Genomic DNA, 24,993 nt, shown 5'->3' with positions numbered 1-24,993 from the left:
TTTCCTAATAATGTTTTTTTTTTGTTGTTGTTATTTTTTAAAATGAACACTTCCACTTGTGGCACCTGGTGGCATAGTCAGTTAAGCATCTGTCTCTTGTTTTCAGCTCAGGTTGTGATCTCAGGATCATGATATTAGGGTGGTGAGGTTGCGTCCCATGTCAGGTTCTACATTCAGCATTGAGTCTGCTTGAGATTCTTTCTCCTTTTCCCTTTGCCCCTCCCACTCATGCTCTCTCTCTCTTTTTCAAATAAATAACTCCTTAAAAAAATCAGCACTTATTTTACAGTTTCTAAATATATATAAAGTAAAAAACATCTGTGTTAAGAGAAGTCTTACCCATCCATCCCTCCAGAAAATTTCTAATGACTACATACACATATATTCACCTTAGAAACGTGGAAAAACACACTGATGACTCATGAGAAATGCTGTGGGCAGAAAATGGCACAAAGACACCTCACAGCCAACTCTAAATAATGGCAGAAAGTAAATGTACTGCTCAAGAGGATGGCTTCTTAAATATCCTTTCCCAGAGCTGGTATGTAAAAGATACAGCCTCATACGAATGATATTGAGACTATGGTTCTCAAAGTTTAAAACTCCTGGTTCTAGGTTTTGCTGCTAACATCTTATATGACCTTGAACAGACATGACCCTTAAAATGGTAATAACTTTCCACGTCCCATTGATCATTTAATCTAATATGTGTAATAATACTTTTAAAAAATCAAAATATTTTATTTTGATTATGAATTATTTCTGTTTTTATTAATATTAAGTAAGATTATTATATGAGTGATGGTGATTATAGTATTATAAAATTACAAGAACTACAAGGAGTATTACAAGCATAATTTAAAAGTAAAATATTTTAAGCTTTATAAGTATATTTTTCAATGTATATACTAAAATTCTCAGATAATGCAATCATAAAATTTGTGGAGAGAACTTAAGGATTATCTACAAATTTCTTTATTATACAAAATCTTTTCATTATACAAATAAGAAAAATTAAGCCCAGAAAAAATTAAGTTGACTTACTCTAGATATCACTACTATTTACCTCCAAGATTGACACTAGAATCCAGAGATCTCTTTACTCCCAATTCAAAGAATAAAAATGACCCAGGGGAAAAAAAAAAAATTTCTACTCATTTTGTATCTTTAAGGACTAGTGTTTTAAATATGAAGTTCCCACCCACGATTATCCCATCATGATACTATTCTTCTAGAACAATTTGCCAGGGACTGTGGATTTGAAAAAATCAGTGACAAATATTAAGGTAGCTAGTAGAAAGTGGATTGTGCAGACATTCTGATATAAGTGAAAACATTTTCTTTATAGCTTGGTCTTTGGGGTTCTTAGAATTTTCTTTTTAAAAGGGCAACAAATATTTGTGCTATCAATTAAACTTTTCAAAAAAAATGTTGCTGTTTTTTAGAAAGAGAAAATGCATTTGGAGAATCCATTTAATAAAGTTGAGTCTTTTGAAAAATGTTGCTGTCATCACTGTGGACCATTTGGTTCACCTGCTAATTCCCAAGAACATGTACATAGTAAAAGGACTCTGCCCCAGGCAATCCCTCCTAATGCTGGAACCAAATCACTAGAATAGATGGGATGCATATAAATGTTTTGTCACCTTCTCAGTACCAGAGAGCTCAAATTGCTGAACATTTCATTCCCTTTCGTGGCTGAGAAACGTGCATTCCTTATTATAAAAGGTTTAGGGATGGCATACTGTGTAATAGCTCAGATGAGTGAAAACAAATTTAAATATAAGCAATACACTGGCTTATACTTTGTATGTTGTAAATACTCTTAGAAACAGTATGAGGCCTGATTAAGTTTGAACCTCAGGTCTTTCAACTTCCCTGAGAAAAGAGAACAAATGGTAAATGCATGAGAAAATAAGTAACTAACCTCTGTGATTTCCCACTTCAGCTCCAGCCCAGATATTTTTGTCAGTTGTTAATTACAGTCATATTTCTCTAAAGCATTTTCTTTCTTTTTTTTTTTTTTTTTTTTTTTTTTGAAGAGGAAAAAAAGGAAGAGAAGCATCTCAGTAAGAAAGGCTCAACCACACAGTATAGGTTCACCCTTTCCTGGGTAGGAGGAGCTGCCTGGGAGGAAGACAATTGGGAGGGCTGCCTCCTGGGCAGGAGGGAGCAGGGTGTTTAGCTGGAGTGGGTGAAAGGACTAGATCCAGATTCAAAAGAGAAAATGGCAAGAACTCTGGGTCAAGAGTGGGGAAGCTCGGAGGAAAGACGAGAGGAAGGTACAGGGGGATGCGAATATGTCCATTCAGCCCAGAAAGCATGCTCAATATTGCATGTGGCGCTGATACTGCACGCTGCGTCGCCTTTCTTTCCAGATTCATACTCCTATATGACGGTGCACCGATGCCCAATGCCTCTACCATTGTGGAATTTTGCGCTGCGCCTCATGGGTCTAGGAGAGTCCTGGCTTACTGGTAAGAAGGAAACAGCATTTTCAGATGAGGAGGAATTTAGGCACGGAGAAGTCAATTAACTGATTGAGGATCACACGAGTAAATTACTAATGAGATTTGCATTAGGACCAATGTCCCAACTCGTCATCTTGCATCATCTCTGGAACTGTTGCACTGGACGTGACAGAGGGGACAGTTGGCTAGTCTTCCATCTTCGAGCCCACCTTCCCTGGGAGGTTAAAAATCCTGAGCTAGCATCGCATCCACCCACCTCAGCTTCATCCTGATGCCTTTCAGGATGAGTGGTAGTGCCTATCAAGAATACTAAACAGATGGTTTTGCTGAGCATGAAACCCTGGGCTCCTCCGCGATGCCCTGAAATGTCAGTTACTGTTTTGATTGCTTTTCTTATTTTTCTATACAGACACTTGTTGACAGGAAACTCTGTGGCCACCATTCATTGCATTTAAGTAATCAAACAACCACAAACTGTCACTGTCACTTTCATTTCCTGTCATCATTCATTTTCTGTAGCTGCTTCCAGTTTATCATCGAAGCTGGATGTCCCCTGTGTCTGTGTATCAGGGAGGAAAGAGTGTAGGTGTGTGCAGGTGCTGGAAAAAGACACGAGAAGGAAGCAGTGACTACTTGCAACCCAGCTTCTGGCTTTCAGTGTATGTCATTCACCTGTGGTTTTAGAAACATTATTTTGTTTGTTTGTTGCTAGGATCAAACGGAAATCCTAGCCTTATTACTGCTGGATTTTCTTAATCCTCCCACAGTAGTTAAAGACTCTGTCTAGCTTCACTTTTTTTTGTGGTAGCTTGCGCAGTAGGGACGCAAGGCAGGCTTACCTGCCTCCATCAGCAGCAACAGGAGGAAGCTTCGTGATGCTAAGAACTGGATTCGGTTGTCCTTCACAAGGACCTTTCTCCCAGCTGTTTCTATATGAATGTGCGTCTCTATAGCTTGGAAGACTACCAGGAAACAGGTGTTTTTCTATTAATAGCCAGGATGTATCAAAGGAAGGAGAAGGTACCGCGGTATGTGAAAATCAGGTGGTCCACGGTTGAATACTTTGTACACAATAACTAATCACTCAGGGCTTATATCTATTTATAATAAAGTCTATAATTATAAGCCAGGTGGCTGTGGTTAGGAGACTGGGGGGGGTGGGGTGGTTAAACAGGTTACTTGACTCACCATCACAGCTTTAGAAGAGACAGGGACACCTGGGTGGTGGATGGAACGGCATGTGCCCGCCCATCAACAGCACACATGTGCTCTGCCCAAGCCTCTGTCTGCGATGTCTTCTAACTCTGCACATGCAAAAGTCAGCACCTACAAAGCTCCTTCTCCACTGGCAAATATGACAGCCAGAAAACCTTACATGAGATGCCGTGGGCTCTGACCCAGAAGTTTCCTGATGAATCTTATGTTGACTTGATTGATACAGATCAAGGGTTGCTAATATAGGATTTTGAAATCTAGAATGTTACCCAACCAGTTGACTCTATGGCTACAGATTCTTCATTTTTTTCCCTTACCATTTAATTCAGAATCCATGAGGGATGGTTTGAATCTTGGGACCTTGGCAATGGTATATTGTGAAAGTGAAGCTGTCAGTAATTTGCCAAAGGTTTATGGAGTATCTCTTGTGACTGTGTTAGGGACTGTGAGGGGGTAGAAAGAAGTGTGTGTGGGAGGTGGGACCTGTACTTCTTCTCAACAGGAGAAATAAGAGATAATTAAAAAAAAAAGAGTTAAAATAACTGTTGATATTACATATTCTATCCCTGGTGCAGACGATATTTGCTAAACCTAGTAAGACATGGGGAAATACTATGCAAAAAGCCTCAGGAAGAAGGTAGGACTAGAAGCACGGATAGGAATTGTGGGAGTTAAAAGAACAAGTGAAGGGCATTTGGATATGTTGACCGTTTTAGATTTCTATTTCTGCAGGACAAACCACCACAAACCCAGCGGTTTAAAATTCCTACTTATTATCTCCCACTTCTGTAGGTCCAGCGTCAAGCATGGTTTGACTGGGGTCGCTGGGCCACATCCCCCAAGGCTGCAAACAAGGTGTTATCCTGGTGGCATTAATATCTGTAGCTCAGGGTCTTCTTCCAAATTCATGGGGCTGCTGACGGAATTCGGTTTCTGGAAGCGTGAAATGCCATTGAGGTCACCAAATTCTTGCAAGCTGTTGTCTAGGGGCCACCCTACCCCCCAGAAGCCCCTCTCTGTCCTTGCCACGTGGCCCCTCCATGGGCTTTCTCACAACCTGCCATCTGCCTTCTTCAAGGCCACCAGGAGAATGTTTGCTGCTTTCAAACCTTCTTCTTCAGGAAGGGCCTAGCCTCTCTCGTAAAGGCTCACCCGGCTAAATCAGACCCACCCAAGTCAATCTCCCCTTTAATGTGGCGGATTAGTCAATCTGACTAGTACCAGGAGTGGAATCCTGTCATATTCACAAGTCCTGCCCCGGTCGGTGGGATGAGATCACACGGCGGGTGTACACAGAAGTCAAAACGTATGCACCTGTCTTAGAATTACCCACCACGGTGATGGAGACAACGTGTCATGAGGTGATTTTACGGGGTGTGTTTAGGACATAGTTATTAGGGACGCCTGGGTGGCTCAGCGGTGGAGCATCTGCCTTTGGCTCAGGTCCTGACTCTGGGTCCTGGGATTGAGTCCCACATCGGGCTCCCTGCATGGAGCCTGCTTCCCCTCTGCCTGTGTCTCTGCCTCCCTCTCTCTCTCTCTCTCTCTGTGTGTGTGTCTCTCATGAATAAGCAAAATCTTAAAAAAAAAAAAGAACATAATTATTAGATCAATCCAACTGTAAAAGTCAATTGTGAAATAATTTTAGAATTTCAGGTTTACAAAAAGAAAAGAAAAGAAGAACACATTGGGGACAATTGATGCATCAGGTCCATATGGTCCATACAACCGTTTTGAAGGGTTCTACGTTCTTGAGGCAGCATTTGAAGTGAGGCAGTGCGGGGAGCTACCACCTACTGGGCTTAATAATCTGGAGTCACGTTGTCGGCTCTGACTTTTTAAAGTCGCTGTTAATGACTTAGAGCAGGGTTGGGAAATTGGGGCCCGAGGCCTACTTTTGTACAGGCATCTAGCTGACAATCGTTTGTTCCACTGGTGAAGGGTTGGGAAAAATAAAGAAAAAGGAAAGAAATCGAAGAAGGAGAAGATAAAGAAGAAAGGTGTGGGAAGGAAGCAGAGGATGTGGAGGATGAGGAGAAGGAGGGGGAGAAGGAAGAAGAGGGTGTAATACAAGGCCCTCAAAGCCTAAGTAGAGGGCTGTCTCCTGAGTCTGACTCTCAGGCATGGAAACCACAGGCAATCGTCAAGTTGGAAATCTGAGAACACAGGGGCTAAAGAGATCGCAGCAAAGTTTATATTGATACGTTGAGGAATCCCGTGTCCCACCTCAAACTAAAGTACCCAGAAGGGTTCCCAGAGAGAGTGGGGGCAGGGAGGAGAAAATAATAATAATAATAATAATAATAATAATAATAATAATAATTAATAATAATAATTCTCACTTTCCTTCGATGTGTAATTGCCCAAGTGCCAGACTGGAGCTCAGTGTGTCATTCAGTCACTTTTTATTTTTTTTAATTTTTAATTTTCTGACAAATGGCCTAGCAATCACCCTTCTCTTCCTCCTTGCCACCCACAGATGGACTAAGCAGCTGGATTAAGAACTACATTAGGATCAAGATACTTTCTTTTTTGTTTCTATTATACCCCATAAGAAACTGCTTGGCACTGTTCGTGGTCCTTGGGTAGTCATTCATATCTCTAGGGGGAGAGATCTGCTTAAAGGTAATTCAGTAGGTGTGATGTTATACTAGAATGTGTATAATACCTCCCTCACTGAGCTCTCTAGAATCTTGGCAGTGGCCTGACATTATTCATCCTTGGTTTTGGCATCCCAATAAAATTGAGGCAGATATGGAACTGACCAGAAGGTTTGGTCTACTTTTATGATGTGTTGAGAATCAGATTCACCCACCTTTTATTCCTTCTGTAAATATGTATTGAGTTCTTTATATGTTCAAGGTATACTATTTTAGGTGCTGGTGATACAGTGCAAACAAGACAGACATATAACTTATCCCCGCAGAATTTATATTTTGCTTGAGTGGGATGAAAAATCCCCAAGGAAGCATGAATAAACAAGACAATTGCAGATGGAATGATGCTATAAAATGTGATCATATGATAAAGACTATGTTGGGTTGGGGAGGGTACTACATTACTTTGGAGGGTAAGAAAGTCCTCCATATGAATGCATACCCATCCTAAGGAAATGAAAAAGTAAAAATCCAAGATGATAGGCAACCCAATCAAGGAGTAAAGAAGTAGTGCTGAGAGCAGTCTCGGGAAACCCCTGCTTCCACAAGAGTCAATCCCCAGAGTCTAGCAAATACCTGAAAATCCACTTTTAAAAAGATCCTTTTTTTTCCTAGTTGTTAATCTATTAACATTCAAATGCTTTTGAGAAGAGAACTATATTAAATTTATCCTCTTAAAAAAAAGAGAAAGAAAAAATAAATCTATCCTCTTAATTGTAGTCTAAATTGGCTTAACATTTTTTCTGTGAACAGCCATTTTTTTAATTTTTGGCGATCATTTTTTTATTCATCAAGGTATAATTTACATGTATAAAATATTACATATCTCTAGTGTATAATTGGCTGAGTTCTAACAAATGCACACCATGTTGTTATTACCCAAACCAAGATATAGAACATTTACGTCATTTCAGAATATTGCTCTATGTTCTTTCCAGTTACTTTTCTTGTATCTTCAGGGACAACCACTGTTCTGATTCAGATCACCTTACATTAGTTTTGCCTGTTCTTGAACTATAGATATAAATTGAACCATAGGGATGCCTGGGTGGCTCAGTGGTTGAGCCTCTGCCTTCAGCTCAAGGCATGATCCCGGAGTTCCGGGATCAAGTCCCACATCGGGCTCCTGGCATGGAGCCTGCTTCTCCCTCTGCTTAAGTCTTTGCCTCTCTCTCTGTGTCTCTCATGAATAGATAAATAAAATCTAAAAAATAAAAATAAAAATAAATTGAATCATAGAGTGCATACATTCTAATGTCTGTCTTCTTTAGCAGCACATTTTTGAAGTTTGATAATATTGTTGCATGTATAAGTAGTTTATTTTTATTTTTGTTTTGTTTTGTTTTTAATACTCAGATAGCATTTGATGCACGAAGAGAAATCCCAGAGATTGTAAAGGAGAAATGTGAAAACAAGTAAGCACAATGGTCATCAAAATGGGCTCTCCAGACCAGTTGAATCAGCATTAGCATCAATGGGAATTAGTTAGAAATATACATTCTTTGGTTCCACTTCAGACCTATTAAATTAAAACCTCTGGGTATTAGTCCCAACAATCTGTCTTTTAATAAGCCCTCCAGGTGATTCTGAAGCACATCTTATTTTGAGAATCAATGAGTAAAAGAAGGCATAGAGAAGGAATAAAATCTGCTTAAAAGGATCTGGGAGCTGTGGAAAACAACATGCATTTGTTTTGCTTTTCTGTTTTACCTAGAACACCTGAGGTTCCAAGAAAGGGAGATCAGGATTCGTAGAAATGACCTTTGTAAATACTTTTCCTTATTAATCCATACCTTTGCTTCAAGGGGTTCAGCAACCAGTTATGATTTAGACTCTGAGTTACCTTTCCATAGTTCAAATAAATCATTCAAGATATGTGGTAGACTTCTAATTAACAATAGCATCCGATGACGAGTGCTAATCTAGTTCTCACACACAAAGGAAAACTCCAAACTGCGAAAATGAATAAACCAACTCACCTGGACTTTGAAAATATTTTATATTTCTTACAAATTAACACAAATAAAAAGGAAACCCTGTAATGTAAGACTTTTAAAAATCATTTAATGATACAGGAATGTCTCTGCAGGAAATTCATTTTGCAAGTCTGTATCAAAAAAAAAAAGAAAGAAAAGAAAGGAAGAAGAAGAAGAAGAAGAAGAAGAAGAAGAAGAAGAAGAAGAAGAAGGAAGAGGAGGAGGAGGAGGAGAAGGAGGAGAAGGAGAAGGAGAAGGAGAAAGAAGGAGAAGGAGAAGGAGGAGAAGGAGGAGAAGGAGGAGAAGGAGGAGAAGGAGGAGAAGGAGAAGGAGAAGGAGAAGGAGAAGGAGAAGGAGAAGGAGAAGGAGAAGGAGAAGAATTAACCACAGGGGAAAGCTTTATAAGAATACTCATCATTGGCTTGAAATTAGAGGAAAAAGTCAGCAATCTTCATGAGGGTTTGAAAGAAAACATCACTCAGTTCAAATCAGAATCAAACCCAAATGCGAGCGTAGACATTAGTGCTATAAACATTCGGGTGCTGTCCCTTCAGATAATTACATTTGTACCTTTGGAGTAAATACTTATGGAAAGAGCCCAGATGTCTGCCAACAGATGAATGGATAAAGAAATCATGGTTTATATACAATAGAATACTACTCAGCCATCAAAAAAAAAAATGAAACCTTACCATCTATAACAATGTGGATGGAACTAGTGGGTATTATGCTAAGCATAATAAGTCAATTAGAGAAAGACAATTATCATACGATCTCACTCATGTGGAGTTTAAGACACAAAACAGGATCATAGGGGAAGAGAGGGAAAAATAAGACAAGGTGAAATCAGAGAGGGAGACAAACCATTAGAGACTCTTAGTCATAGGAAACAAACTGAAGGTCACTGGACAGGAGTGGGGGGGTGGGGTAACTCAGTAAAGGACATTGAGGAGGGCATGCGATGTAATGAGAGCATATAAGACTGATGAATCACTGGTCTCTACCTCTGAAATCAACAATATATTATATGTTAATTAACTGAAATTGAAAAAAAAAAAAGTGTAAGGAAGTTCCAGCAGGACTTAGGTTTCTGTGACAAAGCCTCCTCAATCTACAGATCGTGTCTGTACTCGAGGGGGACCTTGACTAAAGTTATCTGACACCTTAGTCGGTATTTAACCAAATTTAATTATTGGTTAAATAATTGTTTGGGTTAGTTTTATCTCCAGATAGTCCCAAAAATAAAGACACTGTAGCAGTGACAGCATAGTGCCTTAATCAGGAAAGATTAAAAAAAAAATACATACACACATACATACATAAATGGGTATGTACAAAATCCATTTTCTACTTAAGGGGCATGGCTTTCTAAAACACAACTATTATACCCTTGAGGCCACCCAAAGTAAAAAGACCAGACAATAAAGCAGAACTGAAAGGGAACAGGGGTGATAAATGAACTTTCAAAAGACTCATTTAATTCTCATCATCAACCTTGAGCTACCAATTCTACCCTGGTCATAAAAGTCATTTTTCCTTTAAATGGAAACATAGAATAAGCGAATCTATTGACTGGTTTTACACTGTATGTCACTCAAGAACATGTCACATAAAGCTTTTTCTAGAAGACATTTTCTGAGTCCCTTAAAAATCCGTTCATCAAGCTGAACTGAGGACATGAAAAGCAGATGATCAATTTGAAACTACTGGAGGTCAACACTGGGAGTTTGAATAGGGAAGCTTTAGTTAAGGAGTGGGAGTCACAGATATGTCCAACATGTGGAGATATTGATGGTCATCAAACCAAAGGATAGTTCGATGTTCATGTGGGCTAAAAGCAATATCCTGTCTGTACCTTTTGCAGATACTAATTGCAAAATAGATAGATGATAGATAGATATTAGAAAGATAGATAATAGATAGATAGATGATAGGTAGGTAAACAAGGAGAACGCAGAAAATGAGTTTGCTCTAAGGCAAACCCCTAAATCTTCAAAAGGTCCATTTTCCCAAAAGACCTAAAATACACATGTGAAATGCTCTCTTTCTAGGTGTTCTGAATGGGCTATCATTTTACTACTCAGTGTTACATGGACAATCAGTATCACCTGGAAGCTTGCTTGAATCCCAGAATCTCAAGCCCCACCCCAGAACAAATGAGACAAATATGCATTTTAACAAGATAGTCATTGACTTGTATATACTTAAAGTTGGAGGGGCACTACGCTGCAGGATTTTAGGTTATTAGTTTCTCTCCGGGCTATTGTTTTCTCACATTTACCTGATTATTATATTTAATCTAGGAACATATTGAAACTCTATCAAACTGCTCAGAATAACTGAATCATAATCTCTCTCTATATTTTTTTTTAACTGTCCTGGTTTCTTATAACCCAAGTACGTTTGGGAAAGGATTGCTTTTGGCAATCTGGAAGATCTGATTCCACATGTTTGTGTCTAAAACAGAGAGAGCTGACATGCAATTTAGTCTTATTTTTGTTTTCATTTATGTAAATATGAAGTATGTTTGGCTGTGGCAAAAGAAGTAAGTGGCAAGAATAAGGGACTAGGAAGAAATAAGGAAGTGACAAGCTTGTTAAGATGGGCAGTGAGAGGCATGAGACAGATTGTGTCTGTATGTGTACTCGGGTGCGTGCTTTCCCTATATAAAAACATCTGGTCACACCAGTGAACCACATCCATCTCCAGATGACTATGTACCTTCCAAGGTGTTTCAAACAAAGAAGGTTAGGATAGGTTTCCCATTTTCAATCAATTGTATCGCCCTTATAAACACACAGCCTACTTTTTTTTTTTTTTTTTTTTTTTTGTCTGAGTATCTCTCTTAGGTTAGGTTCTAAGGAAAAATAGATTCTAAGATTTGTGTGCAAATGTTCATTGGGGATACTCTCAGGATCGGTTCTGTGGAGAGGGGGATGTAAAGGATATAGGACTGGGACAGGGATGCTACGAAGTTGATGTAATCACAACAAAAGCCGTCCCAGAAGAGGGACTCAGCTGAGAGCTGTCAGCTACCAACAGTTTGCAGCTGGAGGAATAAATGCCTAGTCCTGAAGGGAACCTGGACAGCGCCTCACAGCACTGATTACAACACAGTCCACTACCATGGTAAATACATTTTCCGTTTTTAAAGCTCTAAAAAGCTAGAGAAGAAACCTTCTGTCTGCCTTTATCTCAGAATCTTACATAGAGTCGGTACAGTTTTGTTTGTATTCTCTGGTTTCTTCTGCGGGTTGGCAGCTTTTAAATAAATCCTTCCCCATATTGATTGTCTGAGGAACTACAAAGTATAGAACTTACTTTTGTTTTTTTTGAAATCTGCTTTACTAACAGATGAAGATTTTGTTTTATGTTGTCTGAAAAAAATCCTCAAAGGTGTCAAAAATTAACTAGGCCATTACCTAAAGTCCATGTCATTTTCCTGAACTTAATTTTTCATAAGATTACATGATTCATGCCATAATTTTCTGAAGGTGCTCACATTCCTGATTGGATTATTAATTTGTGTTTATTATAGAGACTATGGTATAATGTTTTATCTTAATTAGTATTTTTATGTGTATGACTTTAAATATGTATATAGCTAGTTTTTATGCTGTTTTCCTTTCCAACATAACTAAGGTTAAGTGTTTTCTTTCAACAAAGGGAATTTATATTCAAATTAAAAGTAATTACAGATGCTTTATCAAAAATAAAGCAACTGGCAGTTGTGTGAATAGACATCTTCTCCATAGTAATAAAATGCAAACTGAGCTACCTCTGAGTTTATGGTTTTGATGATGTTTCTTCTGGAGAAAAAAACAAATAATAAGTTTTATGTATAGAATATATTTGCCAACAGGGAAACATCTATCTTTGATTCTTAGTGGCATCTTTCTTTTTCTCAGGAGAGAAAGTTGACTGGCCTTCACAGTCAATTCTAGAAAGTAGATTTGAATTATAAAAAGGTTGCAAAAAAATGGATGTAATTTTTTTTACTCACTGTTTTCGCAATGAATTGAGCAGTTTTAAAATTATGTACACACCTAACATGTACTAACTACCTTCTTTTCTTGCTAGATACTATGACAAGTGCCATAGCTACAAAAATAAGTAAAACAGAGTTCTGGTCCAGCAGGGGTTCAAATTCTAGTGGACAAATTGTGTTGAGGTTCAATGATTAAGAAAATCAACAGAATTGAACAAATGTTCCATTTTCTATTTATTTTTGTTGTCAAAACACAGCTACTACAGCAAATATAACCTCTGAGATATTTGTTTCAAAGAACAGATGAACAGTTCTTTAGACATCAAAATATTCAACAGAAATATAAAGTTGTAAATCCACATTTAATTGTTTTAATAGGAAAGAAAACAACTTATTTAAATTGTTAAAAAACAATTTATTTTTTTTATTTTTTATTTTTTTAAAGTAAATATGAACATTCTTTATATTCTGGTCCTGACTCTGTATTCAAAGTGTTAGGAATCTGAAAACAAACTAAGGAATAGGAACCCTGATCTCACACTGATATCAGAGTTTAATAATGCCTGTATTCCAAAGTTCTTAAGTGCAAAACCTTCCATTCAAAGCAACTCTAGTCAAATGAAGCTTCACACCACTGGCAGAGGAAGGACATACAAAAGTCTACATAGTGTGGTGTCTGAATTCAATTTGCTCTCAGAGACTTAATTTTCTTATTGGAAAAATGAGAGGGCCATTCATTTATTTATTCAAAAATATTTATTGTATTTGTGCAGGTGAAAAGGTTATATATTGAAGATACCATTCTAAACAAAAGTAACACATTGCCTATTTTCAAAAAGCTTGTAGATTTGTGGAAACTAACAAAAAGAAAATGGGAAATAGCAATGTGGTATATAAGTACTACTCTGAGTGATAACCAGTATATTGAGGATTGTGTGTGATGGCTTTGTAACCTAGATGTTACAGTCTAAGGAACGTTTCCTGGGAGAAATGACATTTAGTTGGAGGTCAGAGAGGTGAGCAAAATTGCTATGGGTGGATAGCGAGGTGGGTAGGGAGAACAGGATTATAAATGTTATATATAGGAAGGAAAATATGTGTAAAGTTTTGGTCACCATGACTGGAACCAACAAAGCTTGGGGCTGGTGGTGGCAGCTGGGTAATAGCTTCAAGGATGAAGCTGGAGACTTGAGCAGGACTTTGAAAGGAAAAGTCATTGATGGAAGTTTTTCTGGTAGAGGGAATGACATGATCATGTTTAAATTTTAGAAATATAGCTCAGCAATGTAGGGAACAGCTTGTAGCTACTATGTAAGAAAAAGATAATTCCTTTCTAAACAGGGGATGGGAAATTCAGACTTAAAAGATAGTTCAAATGTACAACAAGACTAGTCAATGTTCAGATATGGAAGATGCGAGAAAGAATGGAGTCATAATGATCCCTGAGTTTCTTACTTTAGCAATTGAACGGATAGTCTTGCTATTTACTTAGGAAAAGAGGAGAGTAAGGACATTTAGCAGTCAAGATAATGCATACTCTTTTGGACAAGTTGTTTTGGATATATCTGTGGATATGGATTATAGGTCTAGATCTAGATGAAAAATATCTGGCATGGAAATACAAATTTTGAAATTATAAACTCACAAGAGGTCACCCGGGAAGAGTATGTATTGTGGTATAGGTACTCCTGCCTATAGAAAGGCGTGAAATGAGAGCAAATTGCAGGAGCAAGGAGAATAAAGAAGAGGTAACAAACTGAACTTGAAAGTAGTCAGAGAGGTAGATGAAGATGTGAGAACATACAGTAGCCAAAGGAACAGAACATTTCAGACAAAGGAAATGGTTAACAAAGTCAAGGGTTACAAAGAAATCAAGTTAAATAAGGCATAAAAGATTCCCAATGACTGTAGTAAGAGGAGGATCTGCAGTTGCCCGAGGACAATTGGTTTCCCTGGGGGTGGGAAATGGGGAGCTGGACTGTCAGGGTTGTGGCAGGAATGGGAGGATAAGACAGTGGAAGCAGTGCACCTAACAATGTTTTCAAGATATTCAGGAAAGCTGAGAATCAAAGCTGCAGCAATCGTCCGATGTAGGAAATGTTTAACTGCAGCTACTACCTGGAGGAACACAGTGAAGGAGCTGGTGGGGATGAAAGGGCAGCAGAGAGGAAAACTGACAGAGCAAGTGGCGGCAGTTTCCATCTGGTCACTTCTGCATTTGCTGTGGATTGAGGAGGTAATTTTTTTTCTGCTGAGAATGAGATTAGGCTTCTTGGTAAAAAAAAAAAAAAATTGAGAAGAAGGGAATAGGCTTCAAACATTTGTGGAAAATAAGGGAGTGTAGGTACAGAATTATTGGATTTCTGAGTAGAATGCAAGACCAGTTGAGGTGAGAAATCATGGGATTAGAGCTTGATCAGAAACATGAGGGTAGACACGGTATGGGCCGACAGAGGAATTGGTCCATGGTAAACATTTTGTCCGGAGCAGTCAGAAAAATATCGACAATTCTCAAAGATGAGAATATTAACAAGGATGAAGTTAATGGGGTCTGCCCGTTTAAGCTAGGTGTGTAAGCAACTGTTCTGAATTTATTAATTGCCTTGTAACAAACCATCCCCAAAATGAGGGGCATTACAACAACAATAATCATTTATTTTGTTGAAAAAATCAGCAGTTTGGAAGATCTCATCACTGTTCCATGGGTCATTATCTGGGGGGGCTCCACTGGAGATAAAGAATCCACGTATAAGATGCTTTACAACCAAGTTATTGAGGGGGGAGTAGTGCTATAGCTGTGATCTGGGACCTCAGCTGGCCTGACAACTAGTGGCCTCATTTCTCTCTGACAAATGTTTTGGACATTTCAGAACCCTGAGTAGGGCAAAAAATTTACCTGGAGTATAGAAATAACAAATGAACAGGATTATAAGTGTTATATATAGGAGGGAAAATATGTGTAAAGTTTCAGTCACTGTAACCGGAAACAACAAAGCTTGGGGCTGGTAGTGGCAGCCGGGTAATAGTGAAGCAGAGGATGAAGCTGAAGACTTGAGCAGGACTTTGAAAGGAAAAGTCATTGAAGGAAGTTTTTCTGGTAGAGGGAATGACACGATCATATTTAAATTTTAGAAATATAACTCTTTGGCCTCCTCACAAAGTGTCAGTTGGGTTCAAAGAGCAAGTATTCCAAGAGATAAGAAGTGGAAGCTCTTGAGGCTTGAGCCTACAAACTGGCATAATGGCACAGTTCCCTGATTTTCCTGTTCACTTTTCAAGAGTCCACTCAGGCTTATATATGTCAGTTAAGTCAGGCTGGATTGTCTAGATTTCTAGAGCATGTCTGTTGACATCCAATGCTGGTATTCAATGACGCTCATTTGTGTACCCGTGTGTGTGCATGTGTGTATGTGTGTGTGCATTGGCATACTTGCACTCCTCTGCAGGGGCTCAAGGCCCAGGGTGTGGTGGAGTCTTCTGAAATGTTGGTGACACCCTGTCCAATGCAGGTCCTGCTGAATACAGTCGTCACTAATCATGAGCACATCCTGGCCAGCTACCTTAGGCAGAAATCTCTGGAAAATGTGTGGTATAGTGGTGCACACTTCAAGAGCAAAGATATAAACTATGATTCTGACAGTTATTGCAGCTGAAACGCACAATGCATGAGTTAATCGATTTTGTTTTTGAAAAATTTTATTTATTTATTTGACAGAGAGCCAAAAAGCACAAGTGGAGGGAATGGCAGAGGGAGAGGGAGAGGGAGAAACAGGCTCCCCGCTTAGCAGGGAGCCTAACGCAGGGCTTGATCCCAAGTCCCTGAGATCATGTCCTGAGCTAAAGGCAGATACTTAACTGACTGAGCCACCCAGGTGCCCCTGAATGAGTTAATCTTTTTTTGAGAACTAAATTTAAATTTGGGGAATTTTAGACTCTCATCTTTTTTTTTTTTTTAATTGGAGCATAGTTGAAATACAACGTTATATTAGTTTCCGGTGCATATCATAGTGATCAAGCAATTTTATACAGTATATGATGCTCACCACAATAAATGTATCTGTCACCATATAATATTATTATGATATTATTTTTTTTAAAGATTTTATTTATTTATTCATGGTAGACATAGAGAGAGAGAGAGAGAGGCAGAGACACAGGCAGAGGGAGAAGCAGGCTTCATGCCAGGAGCCTGACACAGGATTCGATCCTGGGACTCCAGGATCATGCCCTGGGCCAAAGGCAGGCACCAAACTACTGAGCCACCCAGGGATCCCCTTATTATGATATTATTGGCTCTACTCCCTACACTGTATTTTTCATCTCCATGATTTATTTATAACTGGAAGTCTATACCTCCTAATCCCCTTCACCTATTTCACCTATCCTCCCACCTCCCCTTCCCTATGGCAACCACCAATTTGTTCTCCGTATTTATGATTTCTGGTTTTTGTGTGTGTGTGTGTGTTTCTTTGTTTTGTTTTTGTGGTGTACACACACACGTGTGCACGCACGGGCGCACATGGACACATGCTGGAATATTATTCAGCTATTAAAAAGAATGAGATCTTGCCACTTGCAATATGGATGGACCTAAAAGGTATTATGCTGAGTGAAATGAGTCAGACAGTGAGACAAAGACAAATACCACATGATTACACTTACCTGTGAAATGTAGGCTCCCATCTTTTACTCACAGAGAAACATTTGTTAATTCTACATTTCAGGTAAATTTTTTGCCCTACTGAGGGTTCTAAAGTATCCAAAACAAAAATCTCATATCTCCGTTATCTCTTTTCTCTTCGTCCCCTGTTCTTTCACTTGTTCTCACCAAGAGATGACTTAGATTATTTCTATTATTGGAAAGTTGATAATTTAAGGAAAGTAGTTCTTCCTTAACCTAGCAGTTCAAGAATAGGAAAGAGTACCCTTCAGGTCCTGAAAAGATTTTTGAGTGGTACACAAGCATATATAGTTTGGGGGAATCAATTTCTAGTTATTCAAATTCCATATAAATTTTTTCCAGAATATTGATTACCTAAGAATAACCCTCCCTTCAAAATAGTTCTTTTATCCATTTTATAGAAGAAATACACACCTCCCATCCATGCTAAATTTTAAGATGACCCATTGCCTCAAGGTATAAAATCTAATGCCAGTCACAGGGAAAATCAAAACATGAGATTTGAGACAGCTTCCTTTACAGATTAATCAATCTTGTCTTTCTTGTCTCATACATATTTCTATTAAAAATGAGGAGTGGCATTAAAAACAGGTTGTTTGGTCAGTGTTGGAACGTCTCACATTCAAACTGCCCATGTATAATAAGTTACTGACACTGATTAATTTAAATGTAACTGGAATGTTCTCCAAAACAATTAAATTTTTCCAGATAACATTGAATAAAGCCAAAGATGTAAAATTGTATGTGATTTCTTTCAGATTGAGTGCACTTTATTTAATAAGGTATTTAAAACCTATCTTATCAATATATATAATTTTTATTCCAGTTATACTCAAATCTCATCATATTTCATTTTCTGAGAGAGTACAATATTTTACCTTTCTATTCTCAAAAATATTCTTATGTAAGTGTATCACAAAAACTTTTACATGTCAACTTATGAATATCCAAAGAGGAGCACATAAATTTCAAATTTATTTTATTAGCGACCTAACTACAAAAGCTGGAAGATAGCAGTTTTTATTGGCATAAATTTATTTCTTGGACGCTTAGACCCAAGGCTCCTGGGATAGAGTCCCAAAGCTGCTTTGTTTTCCATCTAAATGACTGTGTTCTGTTGAGTCCAGACACACATGGATGGGGGCCTTGTTCTGTTCTGGGTTCATTCTTGGTGTATTTCTCTTAGAAGTAGAAATCAGCTTCTTGCTATTCCTTGGTGTAGTTATCTGGAAGGCATAGTTTTGCAAGGTCCTATTCTAAGCCATTTAAGTTTATTATAGGGAAGAAATTTTGTGTGGGAGCATTGTCATCCTCAGCCCCTTTTGCTTCTATTGACAATGAAGTGGGGGATGGGTGCAGGCCCACAAACAGCACAGGGGCTCACCCTGACGGTGGTTCTGAACTCCTCTAAATGCCCACACAGGGAGGGAGAGAGGCAATTAGCCACTGGAGCTGTCCCCTCAATTCTGCTAATATTCCTACATTCCAACAGACAGAATTCATATCACCCAGTCAGTCTTTCAGAGAAGACTTTGACTCACCAAACCTTTATCACAAATGGGAAATATTCATTTGCACTAGCTTTCTGGTCCAGATCATGTAGGAGAGATTTCTAAATACTACTTTTATACCAAGACCCATTAAGTAAGGGTATGCATTAATGCAAAATTAATCATAAATAGACATGGGCTAGACTGAGGCTTAACTTTTTAGAAAATTGTGTAAGGGCAAATGCAACAGATAGATTGCATTAGAATCCTTTTAAGAACATTTTCCCATACGGATTTTTACATGCATACAGTGGTAATAAGAAATGCTTTGTTTCTATTTGTTTTTTAAAGACCCTGGAGAACCTCCCCTTTGTAAGCACTTAGATTTTATCATGTGCATGGAAAGTAATTGTCTGATATGCGGCCTTGTGGTCCTAGCTCCTAATAAGAATAAAATAAAATGAATGAAATATTTTTAAATATTCTAAAATTAAGAATTTTTATAACTTCCTCCTACTTAAATATAAAATAAAATTGAAATATTAATGAGTGAGGACACATGCAGCCAATAATATTTAATAGCTTGCCTATTGCTTTTATGAGAGGCAGAATTATATAATGATTAAAAGCAAGGGCTTTGGAAATATTACTTCTTAGGTGCAAATCCTGGTCCTGCTTATCAGCTGAAAAATACATAAAAATAGCAATACATTTTAGAAAAACATATTGATATATACTCCTGAATATACTGACTTTTTCTTTATACACAGATGACTTTTTTTTTTTTCTTTGAGCACACAAACATTTCTCATGTGGCTGATTTTGTGCTGTTCTAGTAATGGCCACACTTTACCTGGAAATTCTTCTCCTTCCCCCAGGTCCTATTTCAGGGTGGATTTTTCTCCTACTGATCCCATAATCCTTTCAGACATTCATCTTGGTTTCCACAATTTCATCAGAGACGCAGGTAGACATCTGAGCCTCAAAAATTGAAAACGTCTTTATGATTTTCTTAGAAGACTTTTCAACAAACCAATCTTAATAAATTGAGGAAAAAGAAGAGCTGAAGGGTAAGAGAGTAGAAAGAGTAGTTTCTAGGCTCACAACTATAATCCTAGTTTATATACAGAGAAGGAACTGGTCAAACAGTCTGAAGAAAGAACAGAGGTTGTTTCTAATTATGAGATTATTAGAGATCAGGCAATTTATATTTTCCAAGATTTCTAAAATAGTCAAACATTTTTCTCTGTAACTTACTTTTTCTTAACAAGGTCTTAAATAATGACTATTTCTATTCTACCCTCTAACTTTTGGCCGCTTCCTGGGTCTTTCTTCTTCCTTTTATTCCTCTTGGTCATTTCTGATAAGAAATGGGCAGGTCAGAACTATATCTGAGATAATTATACATATATATCTATCTTAGAAGAACATCCCAAGGCTACACATTTAGAGTCTGAAAAAACTTCATTTTGGTGAAAAAAAATTTTTTCCCCAAATGACTGCTAAAACTTTAGTATTTTCTGAGACCACAATAGTGGAATTGCAATAGAAAAAAAAGTTTATATTTGACTGGTCTTGAACTAAGCTATATGATGAGAAGAAAGAGTTAATAAGAACAAAACCCCAAAGATAATATTATAAAGGCTTTCCACAGTTATCAGACAAATGAAGAACAAGAGAAAAAGAGGACAAGCATGGAGAAAAATGTTCCCTTTCCCAAAAGCTCTTTTTGAAAATTACTTAGAGACTTAGAGACTCTGTTGACTTTAATTAAGTGCTTATTAGATTGACAAACTTTTTAAAAAAGTGATCCTGCTTGCCATGTGGGTTTTCATATGCTCTCCTGGCTTTCCCTCTAAATTACTTTAGAACCCTTTCAGAATAACTTGTTTATGCAAGGGAAATTACTCATAACCCTTTAAAGAATTCAGATAGATTTTTACGTCCTGTGGTTACTGCTTTATTATTTTTACACAGTTTTATAATTTTCACTGAAATCTCTTAACTCCTCCCTGCAAAGTCAAAGTCTTCCTAAATAGGACTTAATTCCTCTGGTACCAGTAGGGAAATAACTTATAATCTTTGCAATCTCCAGAGTCAGATGTCAACTCAGACATAATTGAATAGGTAAAGTCCTGGAGGCTGGGGCTATACCCAAATAAACAACTGAACAATTCTTCCAACCATTCATTTCAACAGGAGCAAAATAAGTTCAATCGCTCTTTTGTTACTGTGTAGACACATTAGTACTAGCTTCTGATTTAACATATTACTTTTGAAATAATTTCTATAGATTTGTCTTAGTTTCAGTTTACCAAGGTGCTATGAAACCTAACATTGGAAGGATCATCTCTAGGACATAATTCCTGGTTAGTTATAAAAATAACTACTTGTAGACAATATTACTTTAAAATACTAAATTTATAAATATAACAGTGATTGCCTGTTTCCTTGTTCTTCTTTTCTTGTTTTATACTTCTTTTCCCTCATTATACTATTAAAGTATGGCATAGTCCCGAATGTTAAGAGTATTACTTAAAAGCATAGGATTTAGAAACCAGTAAGTGTATTGACAACTACCTATTTAATACACATTGCTTTTATTTTTATTTTTTTATATATTTTTTAAGATTTTATTTATTTATTTATGAGAGACACAGGGGGAGAGAGAGAAAGGCAGAGACACAGGCAGAGGGAGAGGCAGGCTCCATGCAGGGAGCTCGTTGTGGGACTCGATCCCGGGACTCCAGGATCACGCCCTGGGCCGAAGGCAGGCGCTAAACCACTGAGGCACCCAGGGATCCCACCAATTGATTTTAGATCTTTTGACTATTATCAGCATTAATGTATTACTGAAGTGTTTCAACAGATTGAAAATTATGCTTCATTTCATATTGCTTGTTGTAGTTATCACTAGTGACATAATGGCTTTGCCTGGATTATAATTGTTATAATTGTTTTTATTATTGATAACTTATTAAATTCAAAACTATGGAACTCATAGTAAAGATAGAAAATATTACATTGAAATTAAAAAATGAGAATATTGAATAATTCTTAAAACATGCCTAAAAGGTTCTATGCTGTATCCTACTTATATTAATTAATCTGTATGAAATTCCTCTAGCATATGTGAAACTATGTTTAGCACTTTCACAAAACAACGCTAATAAAGCTAGAATGAGATACCATTTCACATCAGTTAGAATGGGTCAGATATAAAACACTGACAACAACAAAGGTTGGCAAGGATGTGGAACAATAAAGTTTTCATATATTATTGATAGGAGGATAATAAAACAATACAACCACATAGGAAAAAAACCACTTTTTCCACAAAGGAAAAGTATTACATTTCTCATAGGTATGTGTGCATCTGTTCAATGAACCAGCAATTCCGCTCCTAGGTATTTACTAAAAGAAATGAAAATGTATATCCTCAAATAGATTTGTACAAGAATGTTTTATAGTAGCTTTACTCATCATAGCTCTAAACTGGAAACAACAAAAATGTCTACAAGGGAATAGATAAACAAATTGGGGTCAATTGATATAATTAGACACTATCCAGCAGTAAAGAATTATTGATGCCCAAGATGAATAACATGGTTGGATTTCAAAGATATTATGTCAAATGAAAAGAGACAAAGAAAAGATTACATTCTATATGACTCCATTCATATGAAGTTCAAGAGTAAGCATAGCTAATTTATGGTGCTAGAAATAAGAATCGTTGTTGCTTAGCAATTTGAGAATGAACTAGAAGGCACATGAGGAAACACTCTGGGATGTTAGAAATGTTCTTCCTCTTGATTGGGGTGGGGGCTACATGGGCATATGCATTTATCCACTAACCCATTGAATTGTAGTGCTAGGTGCATTAACTGATTTTATTAACTCATCAAACTGCATACTTATGATCTGTAAAATTATTCAAATTACATTTTAATCTTGATGTTTAAAAATATTAAAAAGAAAATAATTATCATATCCACTTTGGACTTTTGCTTATTAGAAATAAAGACTCTCAATATCCACTGTGGATATATTCTTATTTTTTTATTAATAAATTTAAAATGTTTAAAATAGGTAATTTTCAAGAATAAATAGATAAGAATTCTAAACATAAGATCATGGGAGCTTTTTTTGTTTTAAGTGATGCTATAACACAGAGTGAAATTCTGGTCTGTATTTTACTCTGTTTCTCAGTCCTAACACCAAACAAGACACAATATGTCATTTTAATACAGTTTTCAGCAATCATGCATCTTGTTATATGATTAACTCAAAATTAATTTAATTGTGTGTGGCATGCAATTATTTGTTGAGTGATTTAAAATGTCTTCATATATTGTAAATACAATTAAAACTGGTTTTTAAGTTATATTTAAAATATTTCCAAAAAATAAAAATAAAAATAAATATTTCCTGTATCATAATCTAAAAAATACATAAATGCAAATTTAGCTCTTCTATCCTATCCTGAATTGAACATGTGATTTAAAGACTTTAACTGTTTGGATATGTGATGTTATGAAATTTAAAAATTAGATAATTGATTTAGTAGATAAAATTATTTTTTTTTAATTTTATTCATTATCTCTGCTCAATCCAATGCCTTGGATTTCCATTCCCTCAAAGGAACCTTGTTAATATACTGAACAATACTTGTATAATATTCTGTAGCTATGGCTAGAAAACTCAGCATCAGTTGCCTAACTTTTCAGACTACCAATTTCTCATCGAGGATACTGATATTCATTGTCCTGAACTCATGTGTGTGAGGCACAACTTCCAGCACAGGTCAGATTAGATGTTCATGGTGAAAAATGGTTTTATGTATTGCCCCTCCCCAATAATATTTTCATCTTGACAGAGGCTATCATTGCCTTGGCCCCAGGCATGAGCATTTTGGAAATATTTCTGGAGGGATTTTCCTTGGTTGGAGATTCTCAAAACATGACACATAGATTGCAATCTGCTATCTACTTCACCATGTAAGTGATACCACCTAAAGATTACTTAGCCAAACATGTCAGTCATCAGATTGTTTCTGTGATTCTCCAATGTCCCTAGTAGTGGGCACCACCAAGATAATCTTTCCAAAGACCAGCGATCACCCACCCATATTCCTGCTTGCTTGGTTTATCATTGCCAGTTCAATTAAGGGCATCTCAGCTTCCAATTGATTAGTTCCTTAATGCTGAAGGCCTAAAGTTTCAGCTGAGCCTGTACTTGTGCACAATTAGATAGTCTCATGCAAAACTGTAAGTACATTAGCAACTAGAAAAAATAAAATATTTACCCCAAATGTGAAATTATCAAATACCGTGCTTTTCTACAGTGAACTCAAATTAGTTGAAGGCGGTTCATATTTAGTTTTTGCTTACATTTTGCTACCAAATAGTTGATTCAGCTTTGTGTTTATCTGAACCAGAAACGAATTATTACTGGGTTACCACTCTTTACAGTCCGATGCCTCAAGTCAGCCAGTAGAATGGCCCAAATAGCCAGACCAACCATTTTGTGGCCTATTATGTTCAACAGATAGCCGCAGTCTGAAGAAAATGCCAAGTTTGTGTTTCCTTGCTTTAGGTACAAACTGACAAAAAGTTTAGATGAGATTTCCATCCTGACAGCTACCACTGTAGGGAATGGGGTAGAAGGTGGGTAATAGCTTATACTAACATGCCTGGTAGACAAAAAAGGGCCAGTTTTCCATAATTCGCTCAAACTCCAAACAGCAACTTAATTTTCTTTCAGTTTTCAGTTTGAGATGCACGGCAGGGATCTCCTCCCCAAGCAAAAGGCAATATGAGGTGAGAAGAAGAGCATGCTGCCAGCACAGGTATAGGCCTGCATAATGGAGCTGTGGCACTCAGAAAGAGGCTTTTCATTTTAACAACTGTGATAGTGAGGAAGGAAGCATAATGAAGATGGTATAATTGAAGTGGGAGAAGGAGACATTAAACATGTATCACAAAGAAGACTTTGGGGCTTATCTAATTTGGACGTCCTTGTTTGATCAAGCATTAAGATTGGTTGAGAGGTCAAGGAACTCTGAGGGGTTAGCACCTTGCAAACCCCTGGCTGGATCCTGCAGTTTGTTAGCTGCCCACCCCCTTTTTTTTTCTTTTTCTTTTTTTTTTTTTTTTTAATTATGTGAAGCCAGATTGTTCTGTTCTGTACTGTTCTGTGTTTTCTCATTTTCATACGCATGTTGACTCTGGAATACAGACACCTGTGGCAAGGATTTAAGTTATCCATGGTCTGATGATGCCTGAACATATCTCTTCTGACGCATGTGTCTCTTTGCCACCAAAAGATCCCATATCCTGCATGGAGAAAGATGAGAATAAAAACATTTGAAAATATAAAACAGAACACAAGGATATTGAGGATGTGAGAAAGGGTGAAAGAAGAAAGAAAATATACTGAGGACTAAAGAAAGCAAGACAAGCAGATGGTCCCAAAAGAGATTAAATTCAAAATGATTAGAGAATTTACATTACCAG

General features: G+C 37.2%; 1 long non-coding RNA gene across 2 annotated transcripts in view; it reads right to left on the bottom strand.

Moving 5' to 3' along the window:
• Positions 1-24,601: 24,601 nt before the first annotated feature.
• Positions 24,602-24,993, bottom strand: part of LOC112649259 (uncharacterized) — a 39,941-nt gene continuing 39,549 nt past the window's right edge. For both annotated transcript variants that reach the window (XR_007403943.1, XR_003129523.3), the window contains exon 3: positions 24,602-24,813. This is a non-coding gene — a long non-coding RNA (uncharacterized LOC112649259). The remainder of the gene's footprint in view (positions 24,814-24,993) is intronic.

Source organism: Canis lupus, chromosome 19 (assembly GCF_003254725.2).
Source record: "Canis lupus dingo isolate Sandy chromosome 19, ASM325472v2, whole genome shotgun sequence".
Lineage (NCBI taxonomy): Eukaryota > Metazoa > Chordata > Mammalia > Carnivora > Canidae > Canis > Canis lupus.
The sequence above is the reverse complement of the archived record's forward strand: the minus strand, read 5'-3'. Positions and strand labels throughout refer to the sequence as shown.